The sequence below is a fragment of the Prionailurus viverrinus genome, chromosome C1, assembly GCF_022837055.1.
Source record: "Prionailurus viverrinus isolate Anna chromosome C1, UM_Priviv_1.0, whole genome shotgun sequence".
In the NCBI taxonomy this organism is placed as follows: Eukaryota; Metazoa; Chordata; class Mammalia; order Carnivora; family Felidae; genus Prionailurus; species Prionailurus viverrinus.
The window spans coordinates 165,387,069-165,412,213 of NC_062568.1; the positions used below are offsets into that span (position 1 = coordinate 165,387,069).

The window sequence follows — 25,145 nt, forward strand, 5'->3', positions numbered from 1 at the left end:
TGTTGCTGCTTCCTAACACAGCATGGCACAGTCCAAAGAGCACAAATTGGGTCTCAAATTCTGGAACTGTCACTCTTCAGGTCTGTGATTTGCGGCCAATGTCCTAATCTATAAAATGGGTTTAAAATAATTTTTAACAGTGTGATTGTTAGGATGACAACGAGAAAGGTTAGCATAAAATAGCACTCGATAAATTTTAACACCCAACCACTGCCTCCCCCCAACCCCAGGCCCCAATTAGTCTTTACTGTTTTGCCGCTTCATCAAAATAGATCCCAGAATAACCTCGACTTAAGATTGTTAAAATTTCTGGATACGGTTGAAATTAAAATTAATTAATTAATTAATTCTCAAAATTCAGATGTATTAACTAAACCGACAGGCCTTTTTCCAAAATATATTGAAATTAACAATTTTGCCAAATGGTGTCCAAAACACCTGAAACATAAGACGTACCTGTTTACTATTTCAATAAAACCAATGCTTTAGTGTCTGGGTGGCTCAGTCGGTTAAGCATCTGACTCTTGGTTTCAGCTCAGGTCATGATCTCATGGTAATAAGATCGAGCCCCACATCGGGCTCTGCTCTGAGTGTGGAGCTCTTAGGATCCTCTCTCTTCCTCTCTCTCTCTGTCCCTCCCCTGCTCACATTTTCTCCTTTCCCCCTCTCTCTCTCTAATAAATAAACATTAAAAAGAAACCAATGCTGGCGCATCTGGGTAGTTCACTCGTTTAAGCATCCGACTTGCACTCAGGTCATGATTTCGTGATTCATGAGTTCAACCCCATGTCAGGCTCTGTGCTGATAGCTCAGAGTCTAGAGCCTGCTTCAGATTCCATGTCTCTCTCTCTCTCTCTCTCTCTCTCTCTCTCTCTGCCCCTCCCTGGTTTGTGCTCTGTCTCTCTCTCCCTCTCTCTCTCAAAAAATAAACATTAAAAAAAAATTTAAAGAAAAAGAAATCAATGCTCATATAAAAACCATGAGCCCTAATCACATGGAGTGTATATTCTTAGAAGGTGCAATTTAGGAGTCCTCAGTGCTCCTGGTCATTGGAGACTTCTCCCTGCCCTCACCTCTGCTCCCTGCCTTGCCTGTCACAAAGCTTCCATTCATAAGGAAGCAGCTCTCTGTCTGGAGAATGGGCCGCCAGACACTGTGCCGGGACACAAATAAAACAGAAGGTGAAAATAACACTGACCCCTGGGATTAAGAATATATTGAGGCTGAGACAGATGGAATGGCTTGTCCATGTTCATGAAAGTAGGAGGTGGTAGATCTGGAGTTCAAACTCATCATTTTTACTCCCGACCCACCCTCTTCAGAGAACACCACCAAGTCACTTTGCACAGTGCCTCGAAAAACCTCCCATTCAATGCTCTATTCTGTGTTTACATTTATTAAGTGTCTAATACATGCTGATAAAACGTTATGCCCTAGAGGAATAAGATTACATATAACTAGCAACTATTCAATGTCTGCTAAACGACGGGTACAATTAGCCTGTACACATTAGCTCACTGGATCATCTTAACTGCAGTGTAGAAAAGATGCCATTATTATCCTCACTAAACGCTTGAAGAAACCAAGGCACAGAAAGCTGATTTCACCTGCCTGAGGGCACACCCCCCTGAAGTGGCAGAAGTGAGATTTGAACGTAAGCTGACTATCTCCAGAGTCCACGCTGTTTGCCACCAGGCTAGCTCTGCTGTTTTGGTAAGATAGCTACAAGACCAGCACAGTAGTGAAACAAGGGGAAATGTGCTCCAGACCCTGGACACAAAAAGCTCACAGTCTAACAGAGACGAAAGACACAGAAACAAATACACTTCAGTGTGCCGGGTGTTATCGTGTGTGCCAGGATCCCAATCCCTGCTCAGTCACTTAAAGCTCCTGAGAAAATATAACACAAAAGATGCCAACCATATGTGCCCTGGTTATTCCTTGCCATGGTTCTTGCCTGACTCCCTGCCTACTCTAGAGAGCTGGAATAGATCCCATATGGAGTAAGTGAATCAAAAGTAAATTTCAGGAGAGAACTCTAAGACAGAGCTCAGATCAATCCCAAATAAGTATATTTTTCCCCTTTTGCATTCTCTCATGGTACTTACCTGGTCCCATCTGGCTCTCTCAGTATTGGGATCTCCCTAGTAAGGGTCTACCCAGCCTAAATTTTATGTTCCAGCCACAGGAGAGGACAGAGAGTGTCACATGGCAGGAAGTCATATTGACCCCTTTGTCCTTCATACATCACCAGAACACTCTCTCTGGTTAAAGACGGGAGAGGACTCTGTGTCGCCGTAACAGAGGACTGGTGACATGCCCAAAGGAATAACTCTACACACTGCCTGTGAGGAGAAACAGAGGCTTTGGAGAGGAAGGGATGTTTGATAGATGAGTTAGAAATGCCAAACACACGAGGAAGAAGAAAATTCCCGACAGCGAGAATGTACAGAGGCACAGAACGTGAAATGGTAAGAAAACCAATGGGCACTTGGGCACCTGGACAGGTACAGGGAGGCAAGTGATAAGGGACATAACTGGAGAAGTGACTGGGGCAGATTTAGAAGGATTTTGCTTGTCAAGGTGAATAGTTCTAATTTTTCATGGGAGATCTGAAAGCATGGGACTGGCATGATTTATTTTAACATCATCAGAGGCAGGAAGACAAGTCAAGAGCCTATTCTAATTTTTCAGAGAATGTGAGGTTGTGAATAAACCAGAGACCGAACCTGGGGGTTATTTATGAATAATAACCTTCAGGGCTCAGTGTCAGAGATGGGGAGAGATGGAGAGAAGAGCCTCAAAGTCTCAATAGAAGGGAGAATGACACATAGAAACACAAACAGAAAAACCCTATAAATCCGTTCTTAAAGAATTATGATAGCAACGTGGCCAAAACTGTGGGCAAGCTTAAGTTTCAGACTCCTGTTCTCCTGATAGGTAGATGGTGCTAGACATGGGTGGCAAAGTAGGGGAGATTAAACTGGACTCCCAGGTAGAACTCTTCTTCTCAGTCCTAATGGCCCCCATGCAGACTATGGTGTCCAGTGTGGGTGGGTGACCCCCTCTGAGAGAATATCCCATCTATGCCAGAATGCCCCCTAACAATTGGCTTCTGAAGAACCTATATCTGCTCCAAACACAAGAATCTTAATTTTCAGGTTGGATCTACCCGCCTAAATAAAGTATTCATCAACAAAATGCTGGAATCTAACCTTTAACTCTACACATGAAACAAAAGTATTATTGAGAATGACTGAACCCATTCTCTGAAATTGTAATAGTTTATTTATTTATTTTTAAAGATTATTTATTTATTTACTTACTTATTTTGAAAGAGAGAGAGAGAAGGAGAGAATCCTGAACCATGAGATCATGACCTGAGCCCAAATCAAGAGTCAGATGCTGGGGTGCCTGGGTGGCTTAGTCAGTTAAATATCTGACTTTGGCTCAGGTCATGATCTCACAGTTCATGGGTTCGAGCCCCGCATCAGGCTCTGTGCTGACAGCTCAGACGCTGGAGCCTGCTTTGGATTCTGTGTCTCCCCCTCCCTCTACCCTTCCCCTGCTTGCTCTCTCTCTCTCTCTCTCTGTCTTTGTCAAAAATGAAAAAACATTAAAAAAAATTTCTTTTTGAAGAGTCAGACTGAGCCACCCAGGTGCCCCTGAAATTGTAATAGTTTAAATAAGAGCTAATGTTTACTAAAGACTTTTTTAATTCTCAACCTTGTACTAAGGGGGTTTATATATAAATAGCTAATGCAATCTTTGATGTGATATAAATTTGAGTTTAGGTGCCTATTCTCCTCCCAAATTCACTCCCTATAGTCCTCCACAGCATTACCAGCTACCATGGGAGCAAGAGTAGGTCCATTGTTTATTTGGGCCAAAACATAATAGAACTTTTACAGCTAAAATGGCAAGCAGTGAAGTATAATGGGAAATGTTTGGGGCTTTGAAGACAGTGAAAACTGGCTTCAGTTCAGTTCAGTTCAATTCAGTGCAACAGAGAGATGTTGAGCCTCTATGCCAGGAGTTTTAATAAATGCCCACTAACATCAGGCAAGCACTATATTTCTTAGTAGATATATGAAAGAGAATGAAGACAGAACACCTGCTCTTAAGGAGCTTGCACATAAATAGACATTTCCACAATAAAGTGGACGATATTAAGAGAGAGGTAAAGAGAGTGCCATGGGAGCACGGAGGAGAGGCACTTAGCAAAGCTGAGGTGATTCCTGACCTTCATCGTAGAAGATAAGGAAGCAATCCCAGCCAGGAATGGTGAGAATCCAATTCCAGGCATTGAGAATATTACGAGTGAAGACACCCAGGAAGGACATACAGAGGATGAATGAAAAATTATATACAAGATAAAGTTAAAAGGAGGGCACACAGACTGTGAGCCTGAGCAAATTCCCTTACCTTTCTGAACCCCAGCGACCTCTTTCTTCACTAGCTGGTTGCAAAATTTAAAGATGAAAAGCACTAAAGGACCCAGAACAGTGTTTATATCAGAAATTCGAAGTACAATATTCATAAAACATGTATTCTATGGGATGTTAACAGATGTTCTAAGTCCCATGGTCAGTTGTGATTTGGAATATGCCATTGAACTGGGTACAGACTTTGAGTGTATTTCTTTAGAACTACAGCTTTTCATATGCTAATTTTCATTGTGGGTCTTTAAGGGTATGAGAGAGTAAATTCAGCTTTTCCAAACCTTTCTTTTTCTTTCTTTCCTTCCTTCTCTTTCTTTCTTTCTTTCTTTCCTTTTCTTTCCTTTTCTTTTCTTTTCTTTTCTTTTTTTTTTTTTTTTTCTAACCAGGCATCCTAAAGGACTCATGCTCCATAATCACACTGGGAAATATTGGCCAAGACAGACAGAACATACAGGACTACAGGATGCCCAGCACAGCTTTGATCCCTCTGGTTCTTACCAGTAGGGAAACTGTTGCTTCATTAACTCATCACTATATATGAAAGCCAAGATTTTTTTTAATCCCATACAAATCAAAGTCTGTGTGACAATGACCCATGGTAATTGATGGTTTTATCTATGTAAAGTCATTGAAGACTTTTCCTTCAAGCCTTCAAACAGCTGGCTTGTTAGAAGGGCTGGGCTTCAACCCCTGGTCTTGTAAGTATTTGAAAGACCATCTGGATTATAATCTATTGCCTTATAAGTAAGGAGGCAGCCCATGTGGTGGCTTCGAGCTCCACAGTGATGGGAAAAATCACCTCAATTCTCTACACCTCAGTTTATAATTTTGAAAAACAGATTATTATTATACACTCCTCTAAGATTCTACAACAATATCATATCCTAGGCCAGCCTGGAGAATACTCAGTGTCAGACCTCTGAATTTGGTGAGGCAGGAAGCCATGGTTTCCAGAACAGAATTTCATAGTTTCAGGAGGACTCTGCATTCAGTGATACCTGGACAGTAATGTAAGGCAGGAAGAATGGATGAGCCAAGTGGATAAGAGTAGTGTCTCCATCTAGCCTAAGGCTTCTTGAAAGAAAGTAAGTATAACAGCATGTGTTCAATTGAATTAATTTTTTTTAATGTTTATTCATGTTTGAGAGACAGAGAGAGACAGAGCATGAGCGGGAAGGGGGCAGAGAGAGGGAGACACAGAATCTGAAGCAGGCTCCAGGCTCTGAGCTGTCAGCACAGAGCCCGACGTGGGGCTCGAACTCATGAACTGTGATATCATGACCTGAGCCGAAGTCGGTACGCTCAACTGACTGAGCCATCCAGGTGCCCTTTGTTCAATTGAATTAAAAGAGGCCAGTGGACAGAAAAGACTAGGAAGAAAGTTATTTGCATAAATGCAATTTGGCCAGCTCAGGAGACTTCCATATCATCACCTCCAAGGCTATAGACTTATACATCCAACTTGCAGGTAAACATCTCCACCTGCCTATCCAACAGACACCTCTAAATAAATGTGTTTAAAACAGAACTTGTGTTTTTCCTCCTCTACATATCTCTGAAGCAAGGCACTTCTAAGAGACCCCACAGGTCCAAGGAGGCATTTTCCTGCCCTAGGCTGGACAGTCCTGATGGCATTTTCCTAAGTGGACAGGAGAGAACCACCAGGAACTGTATCCTTTATCTTCAATGTTTTCACTTGTTCTCTCTTATTTAATCCCTCATAAAAACCACAAATAATTGTGTCATTATCCCTATGTTTACAAATGCTGAGAGGTAAAACTCCAGAGAAGTAAATGATTGCTCAAGGTCACATAGCCAGGAAGTCTGGGAGCTGGAATCTGCACCTACGCTTGACTCCAAAGCCCACGTTCCTTGGACGAGGCTGTCTGTCAGAGTTGGTGCAAATGATGGCAGGGCACAAGGCTGGCGAGCTCTGGGTCTGGGGAAAGGCTGCTCCTTGTTCTGGGTGGTACATTCTGTCACAAGTGAGCATCTCAGAAGCACTGGCTGTCACTGCAAGAAAGTCGTAGAACTGTCAAGCAGGGAAAGAGATGTTAGGGTCCAGGTTCAGCAAGTGTCTCATGTGATAGATTAGCAGTGCTGTGCTCGCTCTACACGTTACCAGAGAGCCTCGCTCCCACACACACTGTAGCTCATCCCACTACCTTCCTCCCTCCCCCCTCGCGTCCTTCTCACTCTCTTGGTCTCTCTCACACGCGTACACACGCATACACACAACACTCCCTCTGCCCAATTTCTGTGGGCAATGATAAAAACATACAAGATTTATTTTGAGTTACCAGACAGCTATCCCCAGCTCACATTTTATAGCTCTCATTTACTGAACACCTATTATGAGCATCTCTCCTCATGCCCAGGCCAATTTAATTCTCACAAAATTCCTCTGACATAGGTGCTATCTACTACATTTTGAAGATGAGGAAACTGAGGCACAGAAAGATGAAAATTGTTCACGGTCACACAGCTAGTAAGAATGGAGGAGTAGAGGAGAGGATACCCAGATGCAAACCCAGGTCTGTAGGGCTCCAAAACCCAGGATTTGGCCAGGGCACCTGGCTGTCTCCGCAGGCTCTCTCTGTGTGGTGCTGGGTAGACAATCCCATCAAGACAGCTTCTTGATGAAGAAAATTAATTTTAAAAATCACTGATCCCTTCATTGCCTTAAACTTAACCCTCACAGCAGCTGAAAAAGTGCATATCGAAGAGTTCTTATCCCTTTTATTTGGAGCAGAAAAAAAAAAATCTAATGAATGCTATTTCATCCTGGCTCACCTAAGAGTTAGTTGAGTGAGGAAAGCAGGAAGCATTTCCTGCTGCCAAAGACAAGTTCCAGAGACCTCCCTCCAGTGCAGCAACAGTGACACCGTGTGGCCAAGTCAGGTCTCCCCAGCCCCTCCCTGGATCCCCTCCCACACTCAGACTCTCAGGACGGGGGGTGTTAAGGAGGACAGAATCTTTGAGAAAGAACCAGCCACTGGGTTGGGATAGCTGCTGGTGGAGTTCATATTGCTTTCATCAGAAGACAAATCCTGTGGTAAACAACCAAATACAAAGCTAGTTCGTGGCATGGGAGAACAGGAAATTAGACATCTTTTTTCTAATTTCTGCATTTGCTCATTTATCAGTTTCTATATCCCTTACTTTGTCCCAAATACACTTATAGGCAGCTTTAAAAAGATACATTGGTGTTCAGTTAGGTAATTGGTTTTAAAATTTGGTGGGTAAGGTGAAGCAAAGATAAACAATGCCAGAAACACAGGTCCAGAAATAAAATATATACAATATGCATAACTAAAAACTGTAATCCAAGGGCATGGATATGACATAGATTTGTCTCTGGGTCTTTGATAGGCCAATGGAAATCTGGGAGCCTCATTGGTTACAGACTAGGAGATAAAAACGAACCATAAGCCAAAGAGGAACACAACTGCTCTTCAGGCTAACAGCAGGGAGGGAAAACCCTCCTGAAGTCCTCATAGACCTTTAGGTCATAAATACTGTCAGTACACACATAGCATAACTGGCCCAGATGATCTTTCTCTGGGGCTCAGCAACTCAGAAAATGCTTACGCTCAACACACCCTTCTACCTTTGTGTTCTTAAAATAGTGCCAGGCTTTTCTTTCTTTCTTGTTTCATTATTGGTCTTGATTGTGTTTGTGTGTTTAGAACACTTTGTGCTTCCCCTTTAAATGATTGCTGCCAATTAGTTGTGTTGGTCTCAAATGCAATAAGATTCCATTTTAAGAAGTCGATGCAGGGCTTTTACTGAGGAACACAATAAATTAATCATTAAATCAATTGTATTGATTGGACCTTACAAGACATGAAAAATTGCAGTGTAAGAGATATTTCCTCCAAGGGGTAGGAAGGGACTTCAGCATCCTAGGGGATCTTGAGTCAGTATTCCCTTATAATGTCGTTCTATCCCTTCTCTGGATGTTACTTTTGTTTATCCACTCTAAAATAAATATGGAGATCATTTAATTTTAAACATCTACCCTAAATAACAGTTTTCATTTATGAAGTACTCACTAAGCACTCCACACTATACTTAGTGCCCTTATACATCATCTCACGTAATTCTAACAATAAATCTGTGAGGAACCTGTTCCTATCCCCATTCTGTAGATGAGAATACTGAGGCTAGTGAACCTAGAAACTTGCTCAAGGTGACCCACCTAATGAGAAGTAATCTCAGGATTTGAACCCTGAGTTCTGAGTAAACCCAAAGCCCATGCTCTCAACACTAAAATACACCTTAAATTAATGAAAGGATATAGGGATAGGTAGAAAACTCTACAGCACGCTTTTCTGCCTCTTGCTGGGCTGTTCATGCTTCCTTCTATTGTGCCAACACAAGTACACAGAAGGGGAGCCAAGATCAGGTTTTATTTGGAGGAAAAAGTGAATACTGGTTACCAATGTCCGGACGACGAGCAGAGACCCAGGTTAAGTACTGAGACACCAAGCAGACCCCAGAGTGGCTCACCAACATGGGAGCTCATAGAGAGGAACACCAAGGAAGGTAGGAGTCACGGGCTGAGTTGTCAGCTGCCCCTATGAAGTGACACAAAGTGTTTTCGGCAGTACCTACCATGATTCGGGGGATATACGGATGTAGTTTTCAACCTTAAAGTTCACATACCTTCAACATGCACCTTAAAATCTCTAAGCCTGGGGGCGCCTGGGTGGCTCGGTCTGTCAAGCCTCTGACTTCCGCTCAGGTCATGATCTCACAGTTCGTGAGTTCGAGCCCCGCGTCGGGCTCTGTGCTGACAGCTCAGAGCCAGGAGCCTGTTTCTGCTTCTGTGTCTCCCTCTCTCTCTGCCCCTTCCCTGCTCATTCTGTCTCTCAAAAATAAATAAATGTTAAAAAATTTTTTTTAAATAATAAACACGGGGCGCCCGGATGGCTCAGTTGGTTGAGTGTCCGACTTTGGCTCAGGTCATGATCTCACAGCTCATGAGTTTGAGCCCCGCGTCGGGCTCTGTGCTGACAGCTCAGAGCCTGGAGCCTGCTTCTGCTTCTGCGTCTCCCTCTCTCTACCCCTAACCCACTCGCATTCTGTCTCTGTCTCTCTCAAAAATAAATAAACATTGAAATAATTTTTTAAAATAATAATAAATACATAAATAAAATCTCTAAGCCTGTTTCCTCACCTATAAAATAGGAGTCATAGCCACCGCCCAGAGCTGTTGTGAGGTTTAAATGCAATAATGTCTGTGAAGTTCTAGAGAGAGCACCTGGTGGCTAGTAAAAGCGTGCCCCTTTCTCCTCTCTCTTAATTTCCCTTAGCAGAGCCTCTATTAAGGAAACTCCGAGCTGGACATTGCCACAAAGCGTTCTTATTCCCTAGCTGTTTCCTATGGTTCCAGTCAGTTTATCTCTTTGCATGCTAAATAGCCTGCCCTGAATCTGAAATCCAGCTTTGCCACTTTTACTCTCAAGGGAATCTCCACTCATGGACCAGGTACCAAAGGGTAATCTGCCAGTAATCCTCACAAGTGTCGGGAGGGGTGGGGGTGCTGATGACAAAGGTGTCTGCTTTGTTTCCTGACTCTGCTCATTTTCACATGACCAAGCCATCTGGTCTCAGAAGACTGGTCTTGATTTCCAAGGAAGCAAAGACAGAAAGAAACCAAGGCCGATCTCCCCCACTACCTTCTCTCCCAGAAGCAGAACCTCTCCCAGGCTTAGGGCCAGAGGTAACTATTTTTCAGGATGAATCACTCAGAAAGACTGATATGAGAGGCAGAAGAGGCACTATTGTTTGACCAAATTCTAGCCACAAAGAAACAAACAAACAGACAACTCAAGTGGGCTTTTCTTTTGCTGGGCACATTTGACAGATGCGTACCTGTCGGCCCATGAAAAGTAAAGGTGGTTACTTATTCATGCCACCACCTCTCGAGGAGGCCAGAACTAAAAGGAGAAAAAGAAAAGTCTCCATCACAGCTGCAACAGCATTTAAAGGATGGCTGAGTATTCAGCTGAGATTTGAACTTGAAATTCTGGTACCAGATACAGTTTAGGATTCTAGGGAGGAACAGGAAATGGCCTAGCTCAGAGTATTTCTTTTCACTTCTTGAGTCCATTTATTTTATGGTTCTGACCGCATGCCAAAGCCATTTGGAATTTTCAAGAGTTTAAATAGCGAGGTCCAATTAATAAGGCATAAAACTGCAGCTTCCTCACCCCCGTGCATTTAGCGAGCCCTTCTCTGTTCTGAATGTCTGATTGATAGGAGACACTCGCAGCCTGTGTCTCCAAATCCACGCCAAGGATGGGAGCAGTCAGAGTGGTAGTGGTCTCCAGCATGGCTTTGTGTGTTTGGAACCATTCGAGCAGTCATGTTAAGATGAATTACAGTTCCTCATGGACATGTGTCTATGATTGGAATAGGATGAAAGTTCTGGTACTTTTATTTCTTTCTGAGACATTCTGGAACATTTTAGCAGTGAATGTGTCTCCTGGCTTTTTTGGACTACAAACTGCGCACGTATTATTTTAATAATGAGGCATTCTGCTGAGGAATTAATGAGATAGAATTGCCGGGTTCAAAGTGACAATGAAAGCTGTTGTTTGTTTGTTTGTTTCTCCCGGAGATGTATTCATCTCTTTCAAAGTGATTATTAAAAAAAGAAAAAAGCTCATGTTTAGATTTTACCTTTACTTGAACAGAGTCAAACTGGCAAGTATATGGGAAACAACTTGGTTCCAGGAATATTCGATCATATTTAATGGGAGAGTACATTAAATCTTTCCTCTTCTGTGTTTTTTCCCCCTTATTGAACTGGTTTTAGGTTATAGCAGGTATTCACTATCCTATGTAGAAAGCCAAAAAACTCTTTTTTTTTTTTTTTTTTTTTTTTTTTTTGCTGAAGCTTTTAGGATTGGGTGGGGGAGGCAGGAGAGGATGCAGTGAGGACCTGTGATCTTTTCCCTACATAATTTGTAGATTACACAAGCCCTTGTGCCTTTAATAGATGGTTCCTCGTTAGACAGCACAACAGAAAAAAATAATTGTCCTCTATTATCCTTGAGAGGCAGGGCCAAGTATTCCCCCCCAAGACATTATCATATCAAACAACTACTTTAAACCCAACGCGAAACACAGGCTTTATGGGAAACCTTTGGATTTCTCACTCCTGCCAAAGGAGTTCTAAAAGATGAGCCCCTTTGTTATGGATGGCTCTGGAGTTCCTCTAATAGGTGTACCAGATGAAAGATGACTAAAGGCATCCCAGATGGAAGAGTTGGCTAACAGCAGCGCCATAAATACCTGATGGATATACAAGCCTGTTGGCGTGAAATATGTTCTTTGCTCTGATTTACACTTTTAGGACATATTTAAAAGAATGCCACATTTGCTGGGGGGCGGGGTGGGCATTAATAAAATAAATTCAGATCGGTGGAGAGAAGGTAAAGAGAATCTCTACTCCTTGACACATACATTGTTGCTTTTCCTCACTGGAGCGCCACTTTCTAAGGACACCGTCACTTTTCTGAACAGAAGTTTTTGCTGGAGAGGGCGAATGCCATTTGTCTAGATTAACTCTGAGCTATTCTGCTGGATGTGTAAGCTATGGTATTATGGAAATAGGGCTGAGTCCATAGATGGGACTCTTTATTTTCATACACTTGTACTTATTGGCTTGCTTACCTTTGTCACACTGTTGGTGACAGTACTGAATCTGGTACTTAGTAGGCACTCAGTAAATACTTGTTTATCTGGGCCTCAGCTTTTTCATCTACAGAGTGAGAGCGAGTTCTACACCATAAGGACCCAAACCATGTTTAACAAGAACCTCTGTGGGCTATATTCTTTGCTCACACCTGCCTGGACAAGTGCAGGACAGAAGGCAAGTGAGTAACAACACATCAACATGTGAAGAGGTCATAATGTAGTGAAGGTAAGCAAACCTGAATTCAAGTCCCAACTCGGCTACTCGCTAGCTTAGCTGGCCTGGGAAACATACTTGGCTTCCAGTTGCCAATTTGTAAAATGGAATCTTAGAAGTTTCTACCTCATATTGAAAACATCAAATAAGATGATGCTTTAAAACTCTGAAGAAATTGCCTGCATATTGTAAGTACTCTATAAATCTCAGTCAGCACCTTGGCTGGACTTCATGAAACCGAGTGCCTAGAATGAGTTCTTCACTACCTTTCCCTGATCTAACCATGTCTGGGATGTTATTTTTATTTGTGGACATCACAACTTCGATATGTATTGTTACATACAAAAAAAAAGACAAAGTTTTGAAATTATTTTATATGAAAAATGGTTGAACCACCTAATAGCTCGGTTTAAAGGGAAAAAATCCATCACTATAACACATATTTGAAGAAGTATTTAAGTCCGAAGGGAATTAAAAAAAAATTTTTAACATTTATTCATTTTTGAAGGACAGAGAGAGAGCACAAGTTGGGGAAGGGCAGAGAGAGAGAGGCAGACACAGAATCCGAAGCAGGCTCCAGGCTCCGAGCTGTCAGCACAGAGTAGGACGCGAGTCTCAAACTCAGGAACCTGTGAGGCCACGACCCGAGGCAAGGTCGGACGCTCAACTGACTGTGCCACCCAGGTGTCCCTGTCTGGAGGGATCTTTAAGGACAAAACTAGCACCATGTGGCAGGAGGTAGACACCATTTCTATCTAGAAGAGGATTGTCTGATATTTAAGGCTTTGTGAAATGAAATGTTCTCTTCTGTGTAGGCATTAATCTCCTGCCACTCAAGAGAGTAGACCTCCTTTCTGCCAAGCATAAGGTAGAGGACTGGACTTCCTTCAACCTTAAATGTTCTGTGACTCCGCAGAACAATCAGCCGGCTCACTCCCCTAATGCTATATACTGAATGGCAAAAATCCAGACAGATGCCGACTTTCCAGCCACTTAATGGTAATGTGTGCTATGGATTCACTTGGCTAATTCCATTCCATTTATAGAAAGTCACCGCTTCACTGTGAGCTTCTCCAGGTGCCCCCCCCCCCTTGTGTGCAGGGCCAAGCCCTTCACATTTGTTCTTGACTCTGTTCCCGCCCATATTCTCTAGAGTTAGATCTGAAGCCTCTTCCTCTCTAACTTCTTGCTTCCTGGAAAAACAAAAGGAGTCAAACCTCCCCTAAAAACAGGCGGTGAGCCCTCTTGTGGGCTCCCCTATTAACACTTCATTTTTCATTTTGTGTCTCAGTGCAGTCTTGCTGCCTCCCATTACTCACCTCCCGCTTAATTCTCAGTCTACCTAACACACGACTGAAACAACTCTAGGAGACACTTCTCAGACCTTGCATACCGCCAAATCCGATAGACGTCTTTCAGACCTCCGCATACTACGCTTCTCTTATGCTCATCTGTCTGGGCTTTCTCAGCCCACCACTAACACGTGTAGATATACTGTGGCAACAGGGAAAAGTGCCCTAAACACAGCAACAGATTAGCAATACTGCGAAGATAAGACATTTTGAGGACGTATAAAAGAAACGACCAGAGTGATTCACTTTGGCTCTCTGTGGCCTAAGGATAATGTTGGTGGTGAGGCCTAACAGCATTCTGCAAGGCCTTACATGCCAGGCTAAGGGACTGAGAATGGTTTATATCTGCAACAAGAAGCCAGTTCATGTTTCTTAGTAGAAAACGGTCATGACCTTTAATTATGATACACTGGGTTGAAGACTTGGGGTGAGAAAATTGTTAAGGGGTATGTATTTATTTTCTGAATCCTTCCCTCTGCTTGCTACCTAGTAATCTGTGTTGTTTCACCTGAGATGGTATTCAACGTGCACACCTACTTGACTTCAGAAGAGAGACTAATAATATCATCACTATCCTGATGAGTTTCCCAAAGTATGGGCATGGGACACTGACGGTCCTAGATGGTGCGGGGTGGGCTAGAGAAAGCATACATAGCTTTGCACCACATAAAGAGAATTTCTCTCTCTTTTTTTTTAATGTTCACTTTTTTTCTGAGAGAGAGTGCGTGCAAGCAGGGGAGAGGTGGCGGGGGCAGGGGGTTGGAGAGGAGCCAAAGAGGCTGTATACTAACAGCAGACAGCCCAATGCAGGGTCTAAATCCATGAACCATGAGATCATGACCTGAGCCAATTCGGACACCCAACCAACTGAGCCGCCCAGGCACCTCTGTAACAAGAATTTCAATTCTTTCGATCTGTTTGATTCCATCAAAGAGAAAAACATCATTTTGGTTCTCCATGTTTTTGGCACTGCTCTAACACTTAGCTAATCTTCCACTTTCATGAGGAAAGTATTCCTTGGACACAGAGCCTCCCAGACACAAGACTCTACAGCAAGAATTCAATAACCCTATTGCGTTTTCATGTATTTACTTTTGTTATTACCATCTATTTGTGGCAAGTGAAATTGCTTTCCATTTATGATGGCACCATACATCTTCCTTTTAAAATGCACTCGTGTAAGTAAAATTTGGGAAGGAGAGGAACTGATTTGCAGAAAAATGTACAAGTGCACGCAGATATGGTGAAACACGAAAGGGAATACTAGTTAAGAGAATTCGGAAAACCATAATTTGGTAGAAAATGTGGAACTTGGCATCAGACAAAACTGGCTTCATATCCAGGGCCTGCTGAATAATGTAAAGCAGTTTCCTTAAACTGTTTCGGTCTTCACGTCTTCATTTGGAAAAATGAAGAAAATAAGACTTAATAGGTCTGTAGAGAGGAATTAAAAGAGGAAATATTTAAAAAGCACAGAGCACAACACAGTGCCAAGCACAAAGTAGACACAGGGTTCATTTCGGCCCCCCCATTCCCGTTCCTCCCCACCCCACCACCTGCTGACTGCTCAGCTTGGCCCCTGCCCCTGTTCCTAGGGTCCCCCTTTCACAGTGTAACCTGTGGGCAGGCTCTCACGTCTGACAGCCTCTGAGTGAGTTCTCTTCTTGCCAGTTTCTCCACTGACAAGCTGGCAAGGGGCCTGCCCTCAAGGTTCCAGGAGGATGAATTGACTGATTGCAGGAGCTCCCAGGCAAGACCTCCTCACAGACACCCCCTTTCCTCCTATGTCAAGGAGTAGAGTCATTTCATTTGTTGCTCCTCCTCTCCCCTTCTATGTGCAAAGCAGCTAACAACATGCTCTTTCATTGGATTTTCCATGGAGTAGTTCAGGAGCCCAAACCAGTGCAGTCAAAACAGGGAGAACCAGCTGCGCTCTGGCTTCTTCAGGAGTCTTCAGATACAAAGTCAAATCCTACTGTACCTCTTACAAGCTTGGGAAAGATGATTTCCTTGTCGGAATCACAATGTTCTTACCTGCAAAATGGAATCCTTAAGGCCTTCTCCTTAGGGTCACTGTGAAAACATAAAGTCTTCTCCCACGGTGCCCGGCACCTGATATGAAGGCTGCCTTGCAGTACTGGTCCTCTCTGAGCATGGCTTCATTCACATGTAGAACCACCTGTTCAGAGCTGAAAAGAATTTGGAGATTATTCCATTTCTCTGTCATCAGAAGCAAGAAACTTCTCCGGTATTAAAACTTCCCACTCTCTGGCTGGAGACTCCCTACCTTGAAAGGTAGTGAGTTTTATTGTTTGTTACCAATTTGATTCAAATACTGAGTCTAAATTTGTCTTCATTGTTTATCTGTTGTTCTTTCTGGAGCAAGCCTACGTAAGCGGAAGATTTAATGATTTATTTGTTGTTATTATTCTGTTTTCCGATTGCTTCCCATCCGTTATTTCCCCAACCTCTCCTGTTCCTGTGAAGGATTTTCCCACCGCCTTTGGCTTCTCAGTAAAAGATAGTTGTAGTTTTGGTTTTTTATTTCCCCTTAACCTACTGTTAATCCCATGAGGTCATCGTGAAATAGAAAAGACCCCAAGATATATTCAGACAAAAATCTTGCATTATTCTGGGATTTCTGGCCAGAAAAAAAAGGGGGGACGGTTAATAAGCTAGCATCTAAAAGGGAAGACATCACAAGTTGTCTTCAAAACCTAGACTCATAGAAATGTTGAGGGAGGAGGGTGGCCACATGGTGGTTGGGGCAAACCATTGCACAGAAGAACAAATTCAGAATGGTATGCCTGGCAGCATGCAAGAAGGTCATAATCACACAAGGTAAGATTTGAAAGAGTCCCTGAAGCCTGCTAGCTTTTTCCTTCCACTATTACTGGTGAGGAAGTTGGAAGCTGCCATGGAGAAGTGATAAGTAACAGCCTTACAAGGGCCGAGTAAGGTCCCAGTTCTCAGACACCTTATCCAGTGCTCTTTTCCCTATACCACATTGTCTCCGGCCCACCCACCACCACACTCCCTCTTGATGACTGTCCCCATCCTCCAAGTCTCATCTGACCATGTGTGGTGGCACTAGCTTAGCCTCTTACAGAGTCTGCACAGGATTAGACTTCAAACAAGCCTTTAATCTGTAGCAACAAAATATACAAGAATCTAGACTATGGGAAGGAGAATCAAGAGAGTCTAGTACAAATCTTTGTTTACAAAGGGAAAAAGAGAGAAGGAAAAAGAGAAGACCAGACCCAACCTGAATTTATTTTCCAAAGGTTACACATTTTGTTACTGGCAGAGCTGGGATGCAAGTAATAACAATAACTGATTTTACTGAATGGTTATTATATGTCAGATACAATGTGTTATGATATATACACCCATTGCCTGTTTATTCCTTTCAACAACTCTGAGGTATGCACAGTTTTGCCTGCATTTTCCAGATGAGGAAACCAAAGCATGGAGCACTTAAATGTTTCATGAGAGACCATACATACATTTCGTTATATGCAAGACATTGGGGATAGAAAAGTGACTAAGTTCTCTCCCTGTCATCCACAGGGAGTACATAGTCTGGTCATAAAGACACCCACATAAATAAGTGAGTCTTAGTCACTGTGATAAGTGCAACAATAAGAAATATGGAAGGGCAGTTCAGGAAACAAAGTAACAAATTTCCATCCGGTCTACATTACATACGAATCTGAATTCCATTACTTTTTCTTAACATTATCATAAAGGCATTTGCCATGTTATGAAAAGCTTTTTTGTAAGATCCTCATAGTGTTCTATGAAATAGATGAACTGCCATCTACTTAAACAGAACTGTTTTAAAATATTCACTATTATAAATACTTCGTCAGTAAAAATCTTTGAATATTCAACACTTTTTTCTTTTGACCGTAAAATACAATTAGCGACTCAACATGGTCTAATTTCTTTCCCCAAAGCCCCTTTCCTCATTTTATATACAAACAAGCCAAATTCCAAAATCATTAAGCTGTGTGACCATGTTAACGTTAAGTAATAAGCAGTTGATGTGAGCCTGGAATACAGGTCACACAGTTTCCAAAGTAATGCCTAAAGGCTGTAGGAGGAAACTGTTCCTCTAAGTCATGGTTTCTCAGTCTTCATACTATTGATATTTGGACCAGGTAATTCTGTCTTGTGTGAGAGTGTCCTGTGATTGTCAGGGTTTAGCAGCATCCTTTTCCTCTATTCAATAGCACCCCACACCCATACTAGTTCTGACAACCACAAGTACCTCCAGATATTGCCACTGCCCCCTGGGTCAGGGGTGGCAATATGTGCCACTGGTTGAGAACCACTGCTCTGCAAGGTTATCTGCTGCTTGAATTCTGAAAACATATCCTCATTGACAGCATTGCCAGTAAGAAGTCATCCTTTTCAATTCTGAATGTACTTCAGTTCACAGCCATATGTGGACAAATAAATCAAGTGTAATTTACATACTAAACCTCAACAAGTTCAGGATAAAATACATAGAAGAGTTTCAAGTAGGTTATCCCAAAGAACAAGAGGAAATATATTATTTTGAAAGGCTTGTAGGATTCCTGCTGGTGTCCAAGAGAATATATGATCTGCACGGACAATAAAATGAAGGAAAGGAACATAGAAACAGACATCAACTCCACGGCTATCACGGCCTTCCAAGCTGCTAATCTCCTAAGATTTCTCTGAAAAGACAAACCATATGGAGAGCTTGTTACCTGGCACTAGTGTTTATGAGTCCTTGGATAGTGATACAGGGCCTTAGGAAGACTCTGGCCGTCAGTGGGGGGAGAGTATAAAGCTGGAGGAATCACTTTCAGCTAATGCATAGGTGTCTGGTTTCTTACAACACAGAATTAAGGGAGTCATAATCTTGCAATGGGTCCACATATGTGGCCACTGACTGCATCCTTTGAAACTCTGATTTCAAGAGACCATGGTTACAGGGTGCTAGCTACTATTAAGCAACCCAAATGTACCATTCCATTGCACACACTCTCCTGGCAGCTGCAAGGTATCTAGAAATTGTCCCAGGAGACCACCGTGACCTGCTTCTGGAGACTTTCCCCTGAAAAGCAGCTTCGTGGTATTGTTCTCTTTCTGACCAGGCCTAACTGCCAGCACAAAATCCACTGTTCTGGCTTTGAGGCCTATGAATAGTTCTGTGATATTTTAAGTGGTAGGATATTGACCTGAGTTGAGTCCTGGTTACCTGGGGAAACAACAACTTGGGGTTTTTCCCTGCCCTTGACCTAATGGATACAAGTGGGCTAAACTAGCCTTTGTTATGTTGGGAGGCTGGAGAGAGGAGCCTGTCCAGGCTGGAGGACCATCGCCAGGGCAGGCCAACTTCCCAGATTCACATGTTCTGGGAGGGCAGGGCTTCTTCCAGGGGCAAAAAAAAAAAGAAAAAGAGTCTTTGAAGTGGAAAGGAAATGAGGGTCAGTGAACTCCCCAGGATGGGTCTTTTGGAGGTAGATGTAATCTTAACCATGTAAGCAAGGCTAAGACTTCAAATGAGTTGGCAAAGCTCATGCCCTTTGAAGCCTGGAAGCTTGCTTTTGGCCCTAGGCCAGGATGCACTTTGGGCAGTTCTTAGGAAATAAGAAAGCCTCTGGGGCTCTTCCTATACTGCTTACCTGGGTCTGGAGATTCTTGCTACTGGGTGGGGAGAGCACTATCTGCTTGAGGCTTCTGGTGTCAGGCTCACTGGAAAAGGTTGCTGAGGTAGAGTGGGAGCTGCCTCTATCCCTAGCCTTCTCCCATGGGAGGGCTTTTTGCTGAGCTGATGCCTTCACCAAAGCTTGAAAAGAGTGGAAAAATTGACTAGTGTCCCAGGAGTCTTCCAAAGGTGACAGGGATTCAGTTACCAGCCACAATAGAGGAAGGCTCTGAGTTTACTCAGTCTGGCCTCATTCTCCCACTCCCGCTGCTCATCCAGGTATCCAGGCTGGCCAAGCTGTTGGGTCAAGTCTCCAAAGATCTTATGCATTTCAGGCTATTATACCACCTGTACTTAAATCAAGAACTCAAAGCTGAGCTAGAATTAATGTAGTGAACTATTGTAGAACTGCTATCTTATACAGGAGCTGCTTGTTCTTGGCTTTAGAATCATCCCATGCAGGCCAAAGCTTTGCTTAAGCCTGGTGGAGTTTCGCCGGCAGTGGCCCCAACTTCTCCTTTTCCTTGTATTTTTCCACCCTGGCCTACAATCTCCTACAATCTTACCAGGACTGCTCTGCCATTTCACCGGCATGTAAGGTTAAGGAAGACACTGCCAAACTTTTTAAAGGGCTCAACCACAGTCTTCTGGATCTGGTTCACCTTTTTCTGGTTGAGGGCATCCATCCATTTGTGGCCATGTCCAGTGCTGTCACCAAGTTCAGAAAGCCCTGGTCTTGCTCACAAAGAGGGATGGAGAATAAGTCCGAGGGTATCTCTTTCTTCTTCATGTTCTTCTGCAGCCTCTTGCTCTGCTCTTCCAGATGCTGGAGTTTTCCATACTTCCTCTCAAAGTTTCTCTCCACTGTTGTGGAGAGAACAACACTGTTGTTGTTTCCTGGGCTGCCCAGGAAGTTGTTTCACTTAGAGTTAAAAATTATGCCACGGATTAATTCAACACAAATATATGTAGAGGATATTACACATGTAAAAATATCTTGCAGAGGGTTGTATCAATGCAGAAACAAGAAGCTAGGAGCAAGGAAGCATTCTCCCCTACAGGTTTCAGAGGGAATATGGCCCTACAAACACTGGATTTCAAATTTTGTGCCTTCAAAACTGTAACACAATAAATGTTTATTGTTTTAAGTCATCTAATTTGTGGCACTCCGTTACGGAAGCCATAGGAAACTAATGTATATCCTCTACACAAATAATTGCCCAGCAAATTAGAGCATTTCAACTCATTTGTGTTGTTCTAAATTAAACTCCTCTGTGAAGAATGCTCTTCACTATTGCTGGAGGTGCTCAAACACAGGAAGACCATTCGGTGGTGATGTTGTTGAGAAATTTAAGTTATTTCTAAGATTCCCACCTAAACCAGATCTTCTGACCTTCAGTAAGATGTGAAGACCTTGGAGGGGATGCATTCTGGGTTTATATTACAATGTTTGGAGGTGGCTCTGACTCATGTTACTAGTTCAGTCAGAGTTTTACAAATTTGCCCCGTCTTGGGGAGCCTGGGTGGCTTAGTCAGTTGAGCGTCCTACGTTGGCTCAGGTCATAATCTCGCGGTTCGTGAGTTTGAGCCCCGCATCGGGCTCTGTGCTGACAGCTCGGAGCCTGCAGCCTGCTTCAGATTCTGTGTCTCCCTCTCTCTCTGCCCCTCCCATGCTCATGCTCTGTCTCTCTCTCTCTGTCAAAAATAAATAAACATTTAAAAAAATTTTAACCAATTTGCCCCATCTGATGAGCTCTGGCCATCAATTAGGAAAAGATTTTTTAAGTGCTGCTAAGATCTTTTTCAATGATATATCCACTTTTAAACAATATTCACCTTCCATGGGCATTGTGGATGTAACTGCTTTGTCTGTTTTTTGCCATTTTTTAGCCCTAGAGGGAATATGTGTGTTTCAGATATAAAATAACCCTCTTGAACCAAGAAAGCCAGAGGAGACTCACCCAGGCACTCCAACAGAGCCGCAAACTCTTCACCTCCTCTTGGATGACATTAGAGGACAACGGCTGTGGAAACTGCCAACATTATAATGAAGCAAACTGCACCAATTTCAAATTTCTCCCCCTGGGTACGTTTCTTGTTGGAAATGAAGCCCCCCTGCCTTTTTATTGTTAAAGAAGTCTCTTTTCCTTTCTCCCGATTATCCCCCAGTATTGAATATTGATTTATCATTTTCATAAAATTGCAAATGGGGGCTTGTTGCCTGAGACCAGTCATAAATTATGAAAATGTGTTCACCTCCCCTGGAGGGACTGACTTCTTATGGGGAGAATTTCCCAGAGCTAAACTTAAGTGCTTTGCATGGGTTTGCCAGGTTTGATGTTTCTGACCCTCTGATAAGGAAGGGATTAACATTTGCTAACAACCTAGTAGGGACCATATTCTTCGAATGTTACTTAATTTAATGCTATTAACACAATGGTGCATAATCACCCTCTGCTTTGACAGAAGACAAAACAGCAGTCCAGGATGGTTTAAAGACTTCTATGGAAGGGACATAGCCAGGTTCAAACCTAACTTTGTCTGCTTCCTGAAATTTAACGCCTTCCCATGTACTGCATTGTCTTTCATTCTAAAGTGGAATAGTAATATCTCAGTAGGGGTGGATAGGGTAGTTTTCATTAACATCAACGTAAGCCTTAGGCTCTTCAAGTTCTGATAGATTTGCTCCAAGGAGCCATTAAGAAAGGCCACTGATCCAAGGGTTATAAATTAACACTTTCTTCATACAGAGCTATAAGCAGCTATTTAAAACCTGGATAATATCGTCCTTAAAATAAGTATCAGTTTTCTGGGTATTTATGCTCTGTCACTCTTGGTTTTTCCATCCTTGACTCCATTAATAGAATTTTTCTTAATTCCTTTTCTCTTTTTATGGCTTTGCAAGGGGCTAATTTGCAGGCAAAATTGCTAATTTTACAGTTGCTTTCTGCTTTGTCAGCATGAGGCTGAGTCTCAGAGTTATTAATAGAAGAATAGGATTCCCTTTTCATCCTTTTGCTCTTGACTGTTGTAGGAGGTGGGACAAAATCCATTATTTAATAACATTTGTTCTTCTTGAAAGGTCATCATTCCGGCCTTTCAGTTTCCACTCAACTATAGCAGTATCAGCAGCAACAGCAGCCACTTTCTCTTCCTGAAAGGCTTCTGGAATTCTTCCAGGTTATACAGTTGATGTAAAACTGTCTTTGAGATCCACCTTGGGAATGGGGTCCAGCTGGGAAATTTTCTCAGTATTTCTGTGCATTTTCTAAGGAGTAATTTCTAGCTGTAAGTATTCATAAGTGTCCCAGCCACTTACACTCCTGGAATTGATACTGAATTCGGGATACTCACTTAGGAATTGCATCTGGCCACTATAGCAGAGGATAGAAATAACAGTGTCCAAAACAAGATGGAAATTGATGTTTTGCATAAAATATATCTTAAAGTAGACACTCAGGATTGGTACAGTAAACTCACACTGTCATCAGGGACCCAGGGTCCTTCTGCTGTCCAGTTTTATTGTCACTATCATGTGGTTTCCATCTTCAAGGTTGACCTATGGTCTCAGCCACTGCTCCCAGGACTGTGAATACATGATTCTAAGAAGGTCAGAACATTTGAGCAAAGAGTAAAAAGGGACAGATTGAGCTGTCTATCTGTTTCTGATGGAACTTTCCAGCAGTCCTCCTAACAATTTCTGTTTGTGTCCTCAAGCTGCAAAGGAGGCTGGGAACCACAGTGTTCTGTCTGGGTGCTTGCTGCCTCTAATAAAACCCAGGTTCTCTTACTACAGAGAAAGGGGAGGACAATATTAGAGAGGCCAGCTGTCTGCTGCATAGGACCAAGAGAATGACTAAATAAATTAAGCCAATGTGACTTTATTAAGCACCTATTTTGTTTACAAATGAATAGAAAGTTTTGATTCATTTCTTTAAGGAACCAAAGCTTATCTACCTTTTGCTCATGCCTTCTTCTGAGCCTAGAGTGCTAAGGCTCACCTAAAAACGTGCTCACTTAAAACACGCATTAATTATTCATTTCCTGCTCACCTAAAAACGTGCATTAATTATTCAAAGTTGTTCTCAAATATCACTGCTGTCCGATGCTTCCCTGAAAGACTGTTCCCAGGAAGAATTCATTGACTACTCAGCTCTGCCCCTATACACTTTATCCTTAATTCTATTATGCCACTTACTTCCTCGGAGGTGGAGGCGGTATACTGAAGTGAAGGGAGGCAGGTACCATACCCCCCACGTCTGCCACCTACTAGCATCGGGCCACATACTTTTGCCCTTTGAGTTTTCTGTCTTCAGAATAGAGATCTAGAGATCGCTCAATTCCACCTCTAGGGCTCTTGCAAAGATTAAATGAGATAATGTGTGCAAAGCACAGCTTCAGGCAATACTTACTTTAGTTTATCTCAGCATGCTGTTTTATGTGCCTTTTATGAGTTCCAGAAAAAAGAAATAAACTTCTAAGCCACTATTATTTTGTGGGGTTTCTTTTTAGAACAATGAACAGAAATTTAATATTCTAATTAGTAAAGTTTGTGGAGATCTATTATTTAAATACCTTTCCTTAAAAGTCTATTTAAAGATACACCTCATGGGGCACCTGGGTGGCTCAGTCAGTTAAGCGTCTGACTCAGGTCATAATCTCCCCGCTCGTGGGTTCGAGCCCTATGTTGGGCTCTGTGCTGACAGCTCAGAGCCTGGGGCCTGCTTCAGATGCTGTGTCTCCCTCTCTCTCTGCCCCTCTCCTGCCCATACTCTGTCTCGTTCTCTCAAAAATAAATAAACATTAAAAATTTTTTTAAATAAATAAGTAAATAAATAGAGATATACCTCATGCAAAGGAGAAAGATATCAAAATTCAGTGGTCAAAAGTGGGAAAGTTTAATATGAAAAGACACAATGAACACTAACCCATGCAGCCGAGAATCGAGACTAAATAATGATAGTTAGAAAACCATCTCTTGGAAATCAAAAATACATAAATGTGAAAAAACAATAGATTAAGTATAATAGAAAGGCGTAAAATGTCCAGATCATACAAATAGAAACAAAAAATAGAGCAAAAGAGCATTAATTGATGAAGGTAAAACCATGTGATTTGTCTTCATTTTTCACCAGCGAGTTAATAGAATTATGTTAGAATAGATAGGATTTCATAATATAGCACATATTATGAAATATAAATGTCAGTTACTTAAAGTTATAAATATAATTCTGAATGGACCTAAAAGCTGACTGTATACCTTTCAAATTTCTAAATGAGAAGAACAATGACAAAATTCTCTACCTATGAATAAAGGTAAAAATTTTTAATTTTTTTAAGTTTATTTATTTATTTTGAAAGAGACAGAGACAGTGTGAGTTGGGGAGGGGCAGGAAGAGAGGGAGAGAGAGAAACCCAAGCAGGCTCCGTGCTGTCAGCACAGAGCCCAACACAGGGCCCGAACTCACAAAACCATGAGATCATGACCTGAACAGAAACCAAGAGTGAGATGCTCAACTGACTGAGCCACCCAGGCACGTCAAGATGAAATTTTTAATGGAAGGAAAAAGGACATATTCTTTTAAAAATACCAGATGTAAATGGAAAAGACAGATGTAAACCTGTAAGAATTTTGTTAAAGCAATATTTGGTAATTACAATAGAATAAATAAATTTTAGTTTAAATGTTTACATTAAATCAAAATAAAAAGTGATACGTCTAAAACAAAACATCTTCAAAAAAA

General features: G+C 42.2%; 1 pseudogene; it reads right to left on the reverse strand.

Moving 5' to 3' along the window:
- Nucleotides 1–13,375: 13,375 nt before the first annotated feature.
- Nucleotides 13,376–23,649, reverse strand: LOC125171750 (bridging integrator 3-like; annotated as a pseudogene).
- Between the last annotated feature and the right edge of the window lie 1,496 nt (nt 23,650–25,145).